Consider the following 13,938-nt stretch of genomic DNA (forward strand, 5'->3'; position numbering starts at 1 on the left):
ACTGCTCCAAAGGACAAGTGCTAATGGTGCAAAATTGTTATTTTAATTGGTCCTTGACAGCAGAGTGGCCCGGGGGCAAGGGAGGGTGGCAGGGCCTGCAGCATGACCTGGCAGAGGAGCCCAGCTGGAGCAAGGTGCAGGTCCTGCTGCACTGGAATGCCTGCCCTCGGCACAGAGCAGGTGGCCAGGCCAGCTGGGACAGAGAGCTGAGCCAAACCCATACAATGCCCTGGCAGCAGGGAGCAGGGAGGGCAGAAGCATGAAAATATGCATATTGTCAGCTCTTGGCATTTTACTGAAAACAGCTTTTGGGAAGTCAAGGGCCTTTGGTGGTTTCTGTTCTGTTTTTAAGAGCTGTGCCCTGGGCAGTGAAGAGGATGAGGTAGTGAGAGCAGAAGGGTAGTGAAAATCTCCCCTTTGGGTTCCTTTAAATTAATGAGCAAACTGCCCAGATGGCCTAAGTGAGGTAGAAGAAGAAATCCAACATAAACAATTTATTTAGACTGCCTAAAATGAAGACATCCTTTGTGTGGAACAGAATAGTGACCAAAAGGCATTTTCACCTTGCGGCATTCTGTTTTGGGAAGAGCTCTCTCTGCAGAGTGTTCAGGTCTTGCTGTGGAAAAGAACTGTGCCTGTAGCACTCCAGATGTGTATTTCCATCCTTGAAATAGCATGCTTGTTTTAACAGGTTCCCTATCTCTGCCACCAGTCCAACAGCCTGTGCAGAAAGGGCGGGTGCTGGCATGGTCAGAGCCAGTCAAGTTCAGTATGTGCTGTACTGTCATTTTTCTGGCAGGTGATGCAATTTCTTCTGTCCAAATTTCTGTAGTCTTGAGGTTGTGCTGGAGTTGCATCTTGGAAGACTTGACATTTATCAGATGTGGTGATTTTTAACTTTAGAGCCAAGGAATTGCTGGTAATAGAGTAGAAAATAGCTGCAGTTAACTTTCTCAGGATGATCATTTATTTTACTTAAGCCATCACCCATTTTTAGAAACAATTTTTTGACCAGTCTTCTGTCAGATTTCTTCATCTGAATAATACAATCAAGGGGGTTTTTAAGTGTGTTACACTAGGTACTGCTAGCCAGGGAATAGGTCATTCCAGATACATTCTGTCCTGTTTGAACTGAAAATGGTAACAGTAATATTATCCCTTTTTACTTTATTATATCTAGAATTTAAGTCTTAAAAATGATTGTGTCCTGCAACCATGTGTGGCCTCTATGGTAGTGTCCTGTACATGAACCTCATTTGTGTATGGAGACATTGCTACCACCACAGAAGAGTCTAGCAAGAGAAAACTTCAAAAACAGATTTTAAAAGAAAAAAAGGAACTCACAACAGATACACATGGAAAGAAACATGTAACAAAAAAAAAGGCTCAATTAATTTTTTACTGAATTTATTAATAGTAGAAATAAAAATAAATTCATTACAAGCAGATTAATGCCATGTTTTATATTACTGTGTAATCTTTACACAGATTAAGCTGCACATCTGCCTGGGATTGAAGTTAACAAGATTTGGTCTGGACTTAAAAGCCAATCTGTGTTGTCCTGCTGCCTGATTGTAGAGATACCCTAAAACAAGTTACCATTGTTTCCTCACCATGAGAAATGGAACAGTTCAGCATAGTTTCCCCTCTGTTTCCCATGCCCAAGTGTTTGTGTCACTCTTTGTACATCCAGGCCAGAGCAGAGTGCTGCCTTTAGTCATAGGCTGCTAAGGAGTAACTCTTGATAAGCATCAGCCTTGCACCTCCCACAGCTGAAGAAACAGTAGTGCAAGCCTGGTGACAGTGGTTAGAACTGCATGTTAATGTTCCAAACATGTTCCTTCTATAAATGATGTTTCAGAGAGTTTTAACAGTAAATTTTCCAGTGAACCATGTGGAAAATTCAACTTTTACCTCATAGCACTGTAGGTACATTTTTAAAATATCTCTTGAATGTGGTAAAGTGCTAAAGTGCTTTAAAATTGCATTCTCTCTCTTTACTTCTGTTTGTCCCCAGTGCATCAAACTCCTCATTATTTCCTACAAAATAAAATTACGTTTGCAATCCAGGAGCAACCTGTTCCAAAAATATCTATTTTAGTAATTCTTTGTGCTCTTACTGTAAAATGAATTTGCCATTTCTTTTCTTTTTTTTTTTTTTTTTTTTTTTTTTTTAATACCGGGAGTTTTTGCATTGTGCTTGTGGCTGGAAACCCATAGCACATCAGACCTTGCAATTCATAAGCCTGAGGTTGCAGAAACCTGTATTGAATAAATACAGATAAAATTTGTATCAGCAAGCCTTCTGCTGAATGATAAATCCACTCTTCAGGAACTTACCTCATGCAGTCTGAAGATAGGGCTTAGATACAAAGAAGTAAATTCACTCTTCTCAGCAATGCCATTGAAATTCAGATGTTTTCCTAGACAGGGCTGAGTACTCCATGCCCAAAGAGGAATGTAATTTAAATTTTTGTTTTTGTCCACCTTGTGGACTTTACAGAGTTTTTGAGGCTGTAGATCTGTTTAAGAGTTTCAACTTTTTTTTTTTCCTTGCCTCCTTTTTGTGTAATAGGTAGGTATGTATGCAGAAAGTCCCACAACATGTGAGGAGGAGGTTAATGCAGTACCCTGAGTGCCCTTATGTAAACATGGACAACTAATGTACGTTAAAAGTGTGAATCAACTCACCATTTCCATACAGCCAGGCCTGTGCAGATGTGAATTTACTCACCTCATGTTAAAGACTGGGAAATGCAAAAATGTTTAAGAACATGAGGAATGAAACCATCCCAGATTCTCTTTAAAGGTTATCCCAAACATTAGCTTCTAAAAAATATCTGTGTACTGTTTGCCCCTAGAAAATTAACTTCTTTCTTATTGAGTATTTTTGTTACTTTGAAATGCAGCTGCTTTATGCAGTGCAGATACAGGCTCTGTGTAAGGACATTCTCCACTCTCCACTGACTGCAAAGCTAAAAATCCCATTAAAAGCCCAGGAGGTAATATGATTTTTTTTTTTTTCATGTTCACAAAGTGCACTGTCTCTACATCAGTGTATATTTGCATGCATGGGGCTGAAAACCTTTCAGTGATGACTTTCAGTCAGGTACACATTGAATCTCTTTCTCCCCTTTTACCATGATATTACAGTTTCAGTGTGAATTTTTGAGCAGCTGCTGCCTATTTTGTGGTACATGTAAGCAGTGTCTTGATCCATTAACACCTCAGTGGTTCCATTAGCACAGATAGAATGAGACAGGTACCTCAGCAATTATTCCACCTCACTGACGTCTTGTGCATCAGCAGTGCCTGGGGAGGCACATACCTTCCTGTCCCTGGCAGAGCAGGGAATTACTGCACAGCCTCTGCAGAGCCACAGAAGTGTTGTGTTTAAGAAACCATGGAGCCTGATCCAGCTCCTGCTGCCAGCAGTTCCATGCTGTGTATTTCAGATTTTGGTAGTCACTTCTGCTTTCCACTGTGTGATACAGAGTAAGTTTTATACAGCACCTTGTTTCTTTCTTCAGAAAATAGGCTTTTGCAGGTTTTACTAGTTGACATTCCTTTAACACTATTTTCTGGTTTTATTTCTTTTACTAATCAAAATTGTGTATTTGTCTTACATTCACATAAGAAAATACACTGGGATCTAATATCATAAAGACTAATTTTCCTTTGTGGCTTTAGAATCATGATGAACAGCTACAGCTCACAAACAGCTGAATGCCCAGGGGCAGTGTTATATTTTCTGCAGATATTACCTGTGCTGCTTGACTTGACTGTTACTTTTTACTTTAATTTTTCTTATGTGAAAATGTCATTATATCCAAATTTAATTCTGCTCCAGCAGAAGCTTTATTTAATAATATAATTTATTTAATAACATATGTGTCTAACCTTTCTTCATCAAATATCTTTCCTGTTATTGTCATATTTCTAGCAGCTTGTGAACAAGCATGAAAGTTATTCATATGCTGTAATTTTCTGTATCAAAAAACTAACAAATACATATTTAATATCTTAGAAAATCCTTCAAAAGAATCTAGTACATCAAATAATTATTTCTGAGTATATCAACCAAATTTGTCATTTTGTCCAAGTGTATTGGATACAGTTGGCTTCAGATATGGCTTTCTGGGTTCCTGGTATGAATCCTGCTCTTCTCTCTGGTTTCTACCAAAACGCATCAGTTACAAGAAGCTGTCCAGCATGGTGAAGAGCTGGAATGCTTTCAGTTCTTGCCAGCAGAAAACATGACATGACCTGACACTAGCAGGGTTAGGAAGAAGGCACTGCATTCCCCAGCCTTCATCCCAGGGGGTGTCTGCCATTGCCTGCTTGGTTGGCATTAGCTGTGACACTTACACAGTCTGATCTCTGCAGGTTCTCTTCAGGCCAGACCACATGGCCCAGAGTTCCCCAGGTAAAATGAGGGAGAGGGGTGTGTTCCATTTTTAATAGAACTTCAGGGTTCAAGCAGTTAAGTTGAAAATAGTTCAGATTACTTTTTAATTAACTCCTTAATAAACAGTTTGCAGACTGTTTCCTTTATTTTGGGGGGATTTCATGTGACTATTTTTGCATAAGCTCTAGTAGAAAATGATGGGATATAAAGTATCTCCCTATTGATTTGATCTTCTTGCTACTTTCCAAAGAAAATGCTAATTTACTAATTTAGTGTAACTTTATTTTCTGCATCATGACTGACAACTTTACCATCCCTGCTCACTGTCTACCCTGTCCGCTCTCAGAGTTTCATCTGTTGCAAATTTGTATAAGGAACTTTACCTCTTGTCTCTGTCTGGACAGACAAAATGGATTTGATCCATAACTTCAGCTTCTAGCCTTAGGCATGCTGTAGCAATTGGGGCTTGTGTCCAAATTAGTATTTCATAATATAAATTCAGAATAGTGAGAAATGATGCAACCACTGATATTTACTAGTCAGAGGTAAGTAGTTCACCCAGGATACTCCTGGAGATCTCCACATTACTACACCTAGGTTACAGAGCATCCAGCAAGAGCCCACTTGCTAAGCCATGCACAAGTGCAGACCATTTACACACACTTGTGCAGTGCTGTAGCTTTACTAATGAGAGTATTTCCACTTCTGTAAGTGTGGCTGGCTGTGTAGAGCAATAAAGTTAAGAAAGTGTGCTGGGTTATAGAAGCAAGGAGGTAGCCAACAGCACCTGCAGGTTTGCCAAATATAACAAAACACTGCATGAATTTAAAAAGTTTTGCCCAAGGCTTCACTCATAGGATTACAAGAAAAACCTGTTATGGTTGATAGATGGGAGTCCAGGTCTTCATTACATGTGTTGCATATAATCTCACCCTAATAGCTCTTAGGAGGAACGTCCCTTACAAAGCTCAATGTTTGCAGCCAGGAATGGAGTGACATGATTTGTAGCTACTGTACGGCACTTAACAAACACTACATCCCCAAAGTATATTTTCTTTCTGGGTTTGGGCATCTTTCCAGGTGTAAGACAGACATGAAATGCTACCTGTGTAGCATAAAGGCATAGAAGAGGTTTAGTGTGGAAGAGACCTCTGGAGATCACCTAGTCCATCCCCCATGTTCTGAGCCTGTCCCAACAGGGTCTGGTTGCTCAGGGCCATGTACAGTTGGATTTTTAGTAGTTCTGATATTGCTTATTGCTTTTAAGAATTTACTCTTTCTCTCATATATTTGAGTTCTAATTTTTTTGAGAAATGCTGCAAGAATTTTTCCTTTCTCAGTTCTTTACTTCAGTCACTTCTTAATCTCTGAGCTGAAACTAAGCCAAAATATTCTTGTGTAAGCAATAGTCAAGGGGGAAAAGATTATGAGTTGTTGAATTGTAAAACCAAATATTTTAACTCTTTCTTGTTGTTGCTGTATTATTACTCAAAACTGCTGTATTGTAAACTTGTCAAAGCACTGGTTTTATTGGGAGTTTTTGTCCAATCTTGTTGGACATTTGTATTTTGGCATCTGTGAGAAAATAGGCCAACATCTGGAAATTAATGCCAGGAAATCTCCATTTGTACGTGCCCATTTGCAAACATTAGGCAGCAGAAGCCACTGAAGATTGTATTTTGGTTCTGCATTACCTTTTCTGGGATATGAAATGAGGAATGTCACCAGCTGAAGTTCCTGGACACTAAGTCCTTCCAATATCATGGAACATGTCTTGTGGGTAGACCAATGGCTGAATTCATGTGCAGGCAGCATCTGCAAAAAGATGTGACAAAGGCTGCCTGACCCCACAATTCAATATACAAGAAATAATTGACCGTACGAGGTAGGTAGATGTTGGCAAGTACCCACACATCTGCACATGTGCGTGCCAAGCTTGAGACAAGTACATTACCTTGGCACCATGCCTGCTGTCATGCCTGACAGGCTCCAGGCTGCAGCTCTCATGGTCCTGCTGTGCCTGTGACAGTGTTGTGGGAGTTGCAAGGAGCAAATCCACCCTCCTCCATGGGAAAGCAGGGGGCACACTGCTCCCAGGGGCACACATCCCTGTGGTGCATTGTGAGACTGGTTTTTTGTAGCAGGCTCGAGGGCAGAAGTTTGTTGGGCTGCCAAGGCATGTGGCTTTGCAGGGCCTGCACACTGCTTGTGTTTGCTGGCAGCTGTGGCTTGGGACAGTGGATCAGAGGGACAGTTCATCATGATGTGAATTCACTGAGTATGGAGACTGAACACAGAGCATACAATAAATCTGGCAAACAAGGCAAATGCTGCATTCTCATCCATCAACACTTGGGGAACAGTGGAACAAAACACAGCCTGGTAGGTGGGATGGTGCTGCCTTGCTGACATGGGATGGCCAGTAAAGGCTCCACAGAGTCTGGAGGATGGTGTGGCTGCAAGGGAGGTACTCCAGCCTTTCAGGGCCATGGAACATCACTGACAAAGTCCATTCAAGTACTGAAACAGCTCTCAGCTATTTTACTTTGCAATCCAGTATACTCAGAAGATGCAGAGTGGGGCTGGCCTGTGCATGTGGAACACAAAAGCAAAATGGTACTGGCTTGAAAATCACCTGGATGTTAAGATTGTACGTACAGCTATGACTTGGCTTTGTCACAGTCTGTAACTGCAAAACTAGACGTGTTTACAGATAACTTACAGATTTTTTAATGTTCTTCTGCCTTTTGGCATTTTTTTATTTGAGCACTCCTGGGATGAGGGCACTGTTAATCTTTATGGAGTATTTTGTGCTTAATTAATTGTAAGGACTTAGGTAGCTGAGGGCTTTTATTTTTCTTTACAGAGTAAGATATCAATTAAAGTGTAAATCTTTACAATTGCCTTCTTTGGGACATGGGGATCCCTATAATTGAGCTGTGTAGATTATTCACTGTTTTCAAGTACATTAATAATAATGTGTTGGCACAGCCACTCCTTCTTAATTCCTTACAATTAAATGGACAATGCTAAGTGTTAAAAACAAGTAATGACTCATATGCATTTTATCAGTTTATGCAAAGAGGGTTAAAATAATGAACAAAAAGGGATGAAAAATGGAGGAGCTTCACTTACTTTCTCATCCCTTCTCATTTCCTTTCCATTTTACATCTTTACTATGTGATGCAGGGATAGTTAGAGGCTACCTGGATGAGACTTGTTTCTCCCCTTCATTTGCTTGAGCTGTCCTCCCTAGAGTTGCCTTCATACTGCAGTAGCAAAAATGTAAAGGCCAGATTACCTCCCTGTTAAGCATCTGCACAGGAATGTTTGCAGTGAAAAGCATCTGCCTCTCTCCAGAATGAGGCAGAGACTTCAGATCCCCACTGCAGGGAGAGGGGACTGTGTACTCATCACCCTGTCTATGAGATCCTCATAACAGGATCACAGACCCACAAGAAAACTCTCCTGACTCCACAAACCTGTGTTAAGTTCTCTTCTGTTAGTCCTGCTTGTCTCTCCTTCCTGGAACACAGCCTCTCTCTCTGCCTCTGCGGCAGAATGTTCCACAGCTCTCCTCCTAAGCCCACACAGGGTAGCAGCAGGATGCTCAGCCTTCTGGCAGCACAGCTCTTCGTGCAGATCTGAGAGCTCCCTCCAGAAGCCACCACGCTAGAATTCCTTAATAAACATGCAAGAGAAGAAATCCTTCCAGTAATACTTCTGTATGTCAAGATGTAGAGTTAAAACCTTCCTTCCTCTTAATATACCATTTATTTGAATGTCAAAGAACAGAAATAACAGGGTAATAATTGATCATAACAGAACGCTCTGAGCAACTATAAAATTGCATTAGCATTTTCCTTTATTTTTCATTGAAAATTCTGAAATCCAGTAGCAGAGGAGACAGTGTGATATCCTAGGGATTTTTCACTTATCCTTGGAAGTGAAAAATCTGAGCTTTCTTCAGCCTGAAGAATTTGAATATGTAGTTCTCGATAAAATGCCTTATCATGCTATGAAATAGGCTACAGCAATGTTCTCTGTCTGCCTTGCTGAAGCAGAACCAGAGTGCAGCACAGTGCAAGGTTAATGGGACCAGGGAGAGGGGACAAGCTATAGGGGACCTATGTGTAGTACAGCAAGATGAGGACTCCCAGCAGTTTATGAGTTCCTTGGCTCCAAATTACATTCCTGTATTTTAGCTTGTGATGCTCAAACAAGCAGGACTTAGAGCAGATATGAGGGCTCTTATCCCTTCACTTAAGGCTTAACAAAAAGAACCATCATCATCTCATCTGTGCTTCCTTCTTCATTTGCATTACAAGTTTAGTTCAACTTTAAACACTCCTTGCTACAGTGAACTGGAATTATGACTGCCTTCCATGTGATACTTAATACCACCGTCTGGCAGAATGAAGCCTTCCCTTTGCAAGCTTCAGAGTGGAATTTCAAAGAATGTTGCTGATTGCAGTCTGTATTGAGAGCAAAGCGTTCAGTGTGTGCTTTGCTTTCTTTGGTCAGAATTTAAAATTTTGAAGCAACAGACTAAAACAAGAAACAAGCTCTTTTCTGTCAGCAGAAAGATACAAGTATAAAGACCACCCTTAATTCAATATTGTCATGGTTTAACCCCAGGTGGCAGCTAATCCCCCCACAGCCACTCACTCACTCCCCCAGTGGGATGAGGGGGACAGTTGGAACAGTCACAGTGAGAAAACTCACGGGTTGAGATAAAGACAGTTTAAAAGGTAAAGCAAAAGCCATGCACACAAGGAAAGCAAAGCAAGGAAGTAATTCACCACTTCCCGTGGGCAGGCAGGTGTTCAGGCATCCCCAGGAGGGCAGGCCCTCATCACATATAGCAGTGCCTTGGGAAGACAAACACTCCATCACTCTGAGTGACCTCCCCTTCCTGCTCCTTCCCCCAGCTCTAGACACTGAGCATCATGCCTCGTGGTCAGCTCCTTTGGGTCAGTTTGGGTCAGCTGCCCCAGCTGTGTCCCCTCCCAACTCCTTGTGCACCCCCAGCCTCCTCACTGGTGGGGCAGTGTGAGAAGGGGATAAGGCCTTGTCTGTGTAAGCACTGCTCAGCAAGAGCTGAAATTTCCCAGTGTTTTCAGCACAGATCCAAATCAGAGAACCATACTAGCTACTGTGAAGATAATTCACTCTATCTGAGCTAAAACCAGCAAAAATACACAATATATTGTGTCTTTAGTCTCCTTTGATGTAATACAAATTGCCAAAATTAAATTCAAATAAATTTTTAAGATGCTGTTTTCTTGGGGTTTTTTTTCCTTGGTATTTTTTAATTTCTGTACTTTCAGTGGGCTCTGCCTGAATGTCTCTTCAGTCTCCCATTGGTGATTCCATCTCCAGGTCCCATGCACTACCATGCCAGCCTTTCTAACACTGTGCACATTTCTGGCCATGAGCAGTCTGTATGCAGCTGCAGTCTCTGCTACTGAAGTGTTTCAGCCCTGTGTCTTCAGCTGCAGTATTGAGCCCACTCAAAACTTTGGGCTTGCACCACTGCAAACTGTCTTGGTTCAATGATCAAAGTTATAATGACGCTGGGAAAAAAGCATTAAGCCAATGCTCAAAAAGCCCCACATGACAGGACAGAAAGTACTGCCCATTTAATCTTCTTCATTGTTGGGGATAATCAGAAAGTCTGGGGAAAATGAAATGGTTTTAGATTTTTGCATATAAAATAGCTTTTAAAATAATGATTGTGGTGTCTTATGTGTCTGACTCTGCTCCTTTAGACTGGAGACCTGATAATGTAACTAATACTAAAAATGTCTATTGATTAGTGTGCACACCTGTAAGAGACTGAGAGCACCTTAACTGGCTAATGAAGAAATGTCTGATATGAGCAGGACTCACAACTGTATCACTACAAGACAGCAATTCTGAGTTACAATTCTGTGGCCTGTTACTAGTACAGCTAATTCACAACTGCTCTGCAAGCTCCATCATGCCACAATTCCCTTCCCTTTTCCACTTACTTACTTTTGGGCACAAGCCTTTCCCTCCTCACCCCACCCTTGCACACAAGTCTTTTGGACACAGACCTGATGAGAGTGCAGGAGGTTGTTGTCTCAGGGGTGTTGTCTGCCATCCTGGGGGAGCTGGGTCACAGAATAGCTTTACCACTGGAGGTGTTCACACTTCTAGAACCAGAATATCTCATCCCTCTTTGTTCTCCACAGGAATATTCCTAGTGCCTGTTTGTTTTTTTTTTTTTTATTATTATTATTTCCTGGGCATTTTTTCCTCTTTAATTAATTCCTAGTGGTTATTTTCCTGAACCTAATTTGTCACCAACCCTGCACCTTTTTTTCTCTGCCTAGGGTCCTCCCAGACAAATAGGACCTATTTAATGACATGCTTCTGATTATTTTTTCCTTAGTGGTCCCAGTTCTGCTATATCCACACCTAAATTTGGTGTTTCTAACACTGTTATCCAGGCACCTTTGATCCAATATGGTATTGCTTACACTGCTATGCTATCTAGATAGTCCCAAAACTCCCTTTAGGCCCTCATTCAAGCTGGTTACATTTCCTCTATACCATATGCTTTTTGAACAGAAATATGTTATCTTACTTCAGCCTTGACTTCCCTACTAGCTATTTAAGCCAAGCAGTTTCTAGATTTATGCAGAGACAGCTTGCATACCAGAGCAACAGAATAACCCATTTTGTGCTTATACAATCTCTTTGCCCTTGAGCAGCTTCAGGTACCCTCCAGGTTCCCATGGTGGCATTAGCTGGTTTTGAAGCCCAATGTTTGAGTCTCTGGCTCAGAGTAAGCATGTAAGGAATGTCCTTTGAGGAGCAGTTGAGTACTTCAGGCCTGTCTGCTTTGGAGAAAAGGCTGAAAGGTGACCTCATTGCTACTGAGGAGGGTAGGTGGAGGAGGAGACTCTGATCCCTTCTCCATGGTATCCAGTGATAAAGTCCCATGGGAATGGTTCAGAGCTGCCCCAGGGGAGGTTTTGACTGGACATTGGGAAGCATTTCTTTACTGAGAGGGTGAGAAAACACTGGCACAGGCTTCCCAGAGAGGTGATGGATGCCCCCAGCCTGTCAGTTTTAGGGGTGTTAATTAACAATCTGCTTTAACTTTTGATCAGCAGAACTTTTGGTCAGGTAGTTAGACTAGATGTTCACTGAATCTGAAATGGTCTATTCTGCTCTAAACAACCCCAGAAGAGACCCACTAGCAAGGAGATGTGCATTGCAGCAAAAAATACTTCATTGATGTCAGCAACCATATCACATCTTCTTCTTAAGAGTCACTTTTTCTTCCCAGGGAACACAGAACCTCCTGCTACTGCCAAAATGCCAGGCTGCATTGCCAGTTGCTCCTTTTCACTATCACCTGGCATCTCACTTCACTTTACCACCAAAACCATCACCTCTGAGCTAAGACCCAGTCACAGCTCCCTGCCATCTGCCAGCTGCCATTTCCAACCCTACACAGTCCTGTCTCACTGGGAGCATTCTGCAGAGGCTGCACTCACCAAAGCTGTGCCTGCTGCTCACACAGACAGACAGACAGCACCTGCACAGCCATGGCAGCACTGACTGCAGACCTGCCCTGGGGAGAGCATCCCTGCCAGCACGGGAGTAGCTGGGCTGTGCAGGGCCACACCACCCCCAGGAGGAGAGATGTGATTCCCAGGGTGGCTGGTGGGGTAAAGACCACGTGGATTTGAGCCACAGCCCTGGCTGAAGGTAAGAAAAGCCCCACAAGTGCTTCCTAGTCCTGCTCCTTGACAGTGTTAACAGGGAAACTGCATCCTTTCCATAAATTCGGTGTGAGGAACTGCATGAAAGATTCATGGCAGCATGACCAATTTTAAAGCCTTCAGATTAAAAGGCAGCAATTCTAAGGACAAGGACAGCACACAGTCACCCTTGGGGAAATGGCTAAGCTAAGACAAGCTGCAATATAAGAGACAGTCAGTGGGATTCATGTGTAAACTCTGGACACCTACAATGTGTAAATGATTCATCTCATTTGGAAGAGAACATCTACGTTTGGTCACATGAACTGCACTGTTACATTTAGCTGGTTCTCCTCCTACATGGTTCAGGAATAGTGCTCTGCAACATCTCACTCAGGCACCTTCGTGTTTGGATAGAGAAATCTCATGCCACATCTAAAGGGAGTATCCCTCTGCTTAGAAGGTAAATTCTGGGTGCTACAAGTGTCCCTATCAGAATTTGAAATCAATCTCAGTTTTTCTCATTTGCTTTTGAATTTCTGAGCCTTCAGAACTGGAGAAAACAAGACTTAGAAAAGACCCACACTTTACCTTCAATAATCAGTATTTTCTATGTGATAACAAGTGATTTATTCAAACTAAAAAAATAATACTTCTTTTTTGATCTTTTGTTAGAACTAATTAGAATTCCTTCACATGACTTTCCACTTTGATCTGTAAATCAATTTCTGACCCTACCAGCAACTTGTGAAATATTTATCAGCACAGGAATATTATCACAGGCTGATTATTGTCTAGATCACCCAGCAGCATACATGCCAGGATGTTATTACTGAGAAACTTGACTGTGGTGTTTATCTGTAAATTGTGACAGTAATTTTCCATGTCCCACACTCTGCCTTGCTACAGGTTTCTTTTTACCCATGTTCTGGTCTGACATACCATTCCATCTTGCCTCTCTCTTTGGCTTGCTGTACAGACATCATCTTGCAAAGCAGGATTACAAAATCAATATGATTAAATCAAATAATGGCATTATAATGAAGTAAGCTTCATAGGAGAAATTTTAATCACTCGTGGATGTCACATTTATGTTAAAAGCAGAGTGTCTGATTTATGGTTAGTCTTCTATGCCCTGGATATTAAATGTGGAACTAGATATAATTTAAGGGGAAGATGTAGTAGATGTCTACAGAAGTATATGCGTCACGGAAAACATGGGCAGGGTTTCAGATATGCTCCCATAGGGGCCTGCCTAATTTGATGATTAGATTACCTTTGGAGCAAACAGAACAAGGTAGGTTGGATACAACAGGTTGTAAGCCTTTGGAATTCCTTAATAAAGAGGCTGTGGATACCAGAAATTTACACAATCCCAACAGGAGACCAGAAAAAATACCCTGCGATCTTTTGGGGGTTATCAAACCATCACAAGCTCAGGAAATTCCCTCAACATTGTTGGAAGCTGGAACAGTTAGGGAAAGGAATCAACACAGGCTACCTCATTTTAACACTTCCTTAACTGACCAGTTGCAGCCACATTTGGAGATGTAGGGGACTAGATGGCTGCTCCTAAGTTTGTAAAGTTTGTAGATATTTAGACCAAGGTTCCTCAGAAATGGTTACTAGAGCTGGCATTATTTCTTCATGGAAAAACATGAGCAAGCATCTAGAGTCAGCATCTAGATAGCAGATGAATGCTAAGGGCTGAGGAAGGGGAAGAGAGGAGAAATACCACAGGCAGTTTCTGAAAACAAAAAGCGAGCTGATTGTTTTGAATTAAGTAAGTGG

The sequence above is a fragment of the Melozone crissalis genome, unplaced genomic scaffold (assembly GCF_028551555.1).
Source record: "Melozone crissalis strain CALT ecotype California unplaced genomic scaffold, PUWL_Pcris_2 ptg000004l_1, whole genome shotgun sequence".
Classification (NCBI taxonomy): Eukaryota; Metazoa; Chordata; class Aves; order Passeriformes; family Passerellidae; genus Melozone; species Melozone crissalis.